This window comes from Protopterus annectens, chromosome 1.part1 (assembly GCF_019279795.1).
Source record: "Protopterus annectens isolate FY-2018-M chromosome 1.part1, PAN1.0, whole genome shotgun sequence".
NCBI lineage: Eukaryota > Metazoa > Chordata > Ceratodontiformes > Protopteridae > Protopterus > Protopterus annectens.
The window spans coordinates 662,296,698-662,301,092 of NC_056726.1; the positions used below are offsets into that span (position 1 = coordinate 662,296,698).

At 40.3% G+C, this 4,395-nt stretch overlaps 1 pseudogene; it reads right to left on the reverse strand.

Annotated features, from left to right (window-relative positions):
• Positions 1–802: 802 nt before the first annotated feature.
• LOC122817657 lies at positions 803–922 on the reverse strand (annotated as a pseudogene).
• Positions 923–4,395: the final 3,473 nt, after the last annotated feature.

A 4,395-nucleotide genomic window follows, 5' to 3' on the forward strand; every position in this document is an offset into this window, starting at 1 on the left:
CTTTGCTTCCAGTTTGGCTATGTAAGTGCATCTCTCGCAGGTTGTAGTGTTGGGTAGTAGGAAGAGAGGGTTGTCTGTGTACTCTATAATGGGTCTAATGAGGGATGAGTACAGTGGGACGAGTACAGACTGATGGGACGGTAGTTCCCGGGATCCAAGGTGGATCCCCCCTTGTGGAGTGGGATAACTGTAGCTGTGCACCACTCAGTGGCTGCATTGCCCCAGTATGCCCAGATTCACTGGGTCTATATTACGAGATCGAAATCCCATCTCAGCGAACAACACAAGACCAACACATTCATAGGTTCATAGGTTGGTACTAGGCTATTGGCCCTAGGGCCCATACAAGCCTAGCCATAACAATTCCCTGGCTATTTCTTCCCACACTATTTACTTCCCTGGATTCCTGTCTAGCATGTCGACTGACGTGATCCCCAGGGTGAATTTCTTTTCTCCCATTAAATCATCAAGGTTCCTTTTGAAGAGGGCCAAAGAGGCGCTATGCTTGACATGTATGGGCAGTCTATTCCAGAGTATGGGGAGTCTCTGGGTCAGGAACCTATCCCTCCAGCATGTTTTGTTTATTGTGATAACAATATTTAGATCCCTGGAGCATGTGGCTCTGAAGGATTGGGATTTCTTTAAGTGTAGCATGTCCAACAGCTCTGGGTTTGTAATGGCTTTGTATGTTAAGCAGAGATCGCCTCGGAGTAGACGATATGCAACAAAGTATAGCTGGAGTTTTTTAAGGCAGTCAGCATAGGGCATCTGCTTTAGGCTCGTGATTCTTTTAGGGAGGTATAGCCTACAGCACCTGGTATTCCTAAGGCAGCTTCCCATCCAAGTACTAACCAGACCTGACTCTGCTTAGCTTCCGAGATCAGACAAGATCGGGTGCATTCAGGGTAGTCTGACCATATAGCGTGAACTATGGTAACGGCGAATGTTCAAAACTGGAAACACGAAATGTCAAAGTGTCATGGTTGGCCCGTCAGCAGTATAGCTCCGTAAGGTAAGTGTGCGATAGTTACGGACCTTAGGGTTAGGGCGCGGGTTAAGGTAAGTGCATAGATAGGTAATGTATGTAAGGTTTAGTATAGGGTTAGAAGTAAGGTTTTGTTAACTGTATGTGTGTGGATTATTTGTTTTGTTTGGGTATATGTCTGTAGGGTAAGTGTGCAATAGTTATGAACCTTAGGGTTAGGGTATGGGTTAAGGTAAGTGCATAGATAGTAATGTATGTAAGGTTTAGTGTAGGGTTAGAAGTAGGGTTTGGTTAGTGTATGTATGTGTTTTATTTATTATGTTTGGGTATGTAGTACGTAATGCATGGTGGTGTTGGCCGACTATGATGGTTCAAGATTTGAAAATTCGTGGTTTAGGGGGTTTGGCGTATTTGTGGTTCGAGCTATGTGTGTCGGTGTTGTGGTGTTTGATGACACTGGCTTTTGACTACGTAATATAGACCCGATTCACCAGGTGGACAGGAGAAATCACCGGAAGCTGACCCTTGAACATACTTGTTTAGGTGCTTTTTTGTAAAGTACAAGAGCTGTTTTCCCTTACCTTTGAAAGGTACTTTGCAATTATAGGCTGTTTAGTGCCTACAATTAATTTCTCCTTATTAACAAGGAGAGTTGAGTGCATGTATCAGTTTAAGGCTTTCTAGTGCTTTCCAGCAGGTTCTAGAGCAAATGCTAGTCACAGGGGTTGAGATTTTAGTGCTACTACTGAGAAACCAGCTAGTTCTAAGGGGAAATTTGAAGAGCAGACTTTCTGGCACCTGGAATAGTTTAACTGTACCCCCGTGGTACTGCACGATGCAATAAATGCGCAAGCACGTGCATTTTTAAGCCAGAAAGTTGAAAGGGATATAAATCAGCCCAAAATGACTAAAATTACAATTTTAGAGCTGAAAACCACTACTCTAGTGTTAGACAGGCAGTATAATGCTCACTACTCCCACTGGTAAGCAGTAGGACTTCACTCTACCACAGCAAGGTCTGGATACCACTGAACATAAAAAATAAAGTCCTGAAACCAGCAAAGCCTGGGATCCGGACTATACTAGCTAGGAAAGGTGGGAAATGAACAAATAAGATAGTTTTTGTTTGGTTAAAACAGGCTAAACAATGCAATAATACACTAAATAAACACATAAAAGGCTAACACACTTGAGTCTGTAGCCTTAAACAGTAAATACAATTAAAACTCTGTACAATACAGTAGTTTAAATAGCTAGTCTACATATACAGAAAAGTCTATATATACAGAAAAGCAGCTAAAACACATTAAAACAATTCAGATGCAGTGCAACCTAGAGCACTTGAGTTGAAGCAATATTAAGGCAAATACAGTTTTAATAAATGCACTAAAATATACTCTATATTTCCAAAATGTTTGAAAAGCAGAGTCAGAACACAGGGATATTCAGACAATTTTTTTTAAAGGAAGGGAGAAAGGAGGAACAGAAGGAAATAAACTAAGTGGTTTGGCCTTCTCAGATGTTCTCTCTGTATTAGGTAGAATGAGCTAATGAGACTAGACTGGGAGGAGTGTCCAAGATCAAATTTAGAGTAGGGGCAGGCAACTGCAAGGCCAGCAGGTATAAAGACAAGATGCCAATAAGGAGGAAGGGTGGGGGAAAACACTACAGAAATGTTTATCACAAGTGAGCCAATAGCTATGAAATACAGTACAAGTATGCAGTATACAATAACATTGCTATAAATATCTAGAATAAGTAATAACTATTACAAATAAGCAAAAAACAGGCTACTTATTGCTATATATCACAGATCAGCTGCTCCTCCTCAGATAGCTCTGTGTGTAATGGCTGAAACACTAAAGTTAACTTCTTAACAGAAAGTTGAAACCTGAAACAACTTTAAAAAAAAAGCTTAAAAGAACCAATGAGGTCCTTTCTCCAAGCCGTATACCTGGCAACCCAATTAGACAATGACCATAAACACTAAACTCTCACTGAAGTGGGGGATGGTCTTTGCTAACTAAGATGGCCTGGACAATGAGCTAAGAAAACAGCCTCTAACAAACAACTAGGCCCACAACACAATCAGGAATATGGAGAATATTACAACTACTACCTAAACTATTTTAGGCAGAACACACTGCAGAAATGTTTATCACAAACACAATCAGGAATATGGACATTATTACAGCTATGACCTAAACTATTGTAGGCAGAAAATACTACAGAAATGTTTATCACAAGTGAGCCAATAGCTATGAAATACAGTACAAGTATGCAGTATACAATAAAATTGCTATAAATATCTAAAATAAGCAATATGAATTTTATGTTTATTGTGTGTGTTTGCATGTAAGTGTATGTGTGTGTGTGTGTGTGTGTGTGTGTGTGTGTGTGTGTGTGTGTGTGTGTATGTGAAGTTCAGGGTTGCAGTGTGTTGCACCACATGCATTTAACAAAAAGATGAAATACATTACTGCTATTATTACCTGTGCATGTTTTCACTCATTTGGTCATAGTCAAATATCTGAGGTATACAGAGTGAATGAAGTGACTGTAATTGGTGAGCATGTCTGTGTGTGTATTTGCTTGAGTATTTGTGTGTGTGTGTGTGTGTGTGTGTGTGTGTGTGTGTGTGTGTGTGTGTGTGTGTGTGTGTGTGTGTGTGTGTGTGTGTGTATGTGTGTGTGTGTGTGCTCAGGGGGGAGGTAGTGTAATGAAATGTATGCATGTAAAAATGAGCTGAAATAAGTTCTGGGCATTATTTATGCATTTATAAATTTACTTGATCACAATCCCACATCTTTGTTGTACAGCCTTAGTAAAGTGGCTTACATTAGTACATGTGTATGTGCATTCATATGCATGTGGTTTTCTGTGGTGGGTTTTCAGTCAGATGCATTGTATAAGTCGGCGAAGAGTGAGCGAATGTATCTTACTTTGGCCATTATTCATGCATTTATTCATTCATTTGATAATAATCAAACATGTGTGTGTGTGTGTGTGTGTGTGTGTGTGTGTGTGTGTGTGTGTGTGTGTGTGTGTGTGTAGGGAAAATGTAACAGACTGTTGGATTGCACTGTATGTGACTTACAATAGTGAAGTTGAAATAGATTACTATGACCACTTTTATCCACAAGACAAACCTCCCTAATGCAATATGCAGATAATGGCACATACATATGCACATCAGACAACTTGGCACATCCCAAAGGATTACTCAGGAAGGTTTAACAGCCACTGAAACATTCCTTTGTAAATCCCAACTCATTCTCACCCCCCCCCAAATGCTTCTTTTTTCCCCAAATTCCTTTCTCATGAAATGATGAGCCAAGAGTTGGGAGGATGTAATGCCCTTGGCCCATTGGTATTGCCTGCATCACTCTCATCTCATACTAATCTGGTTT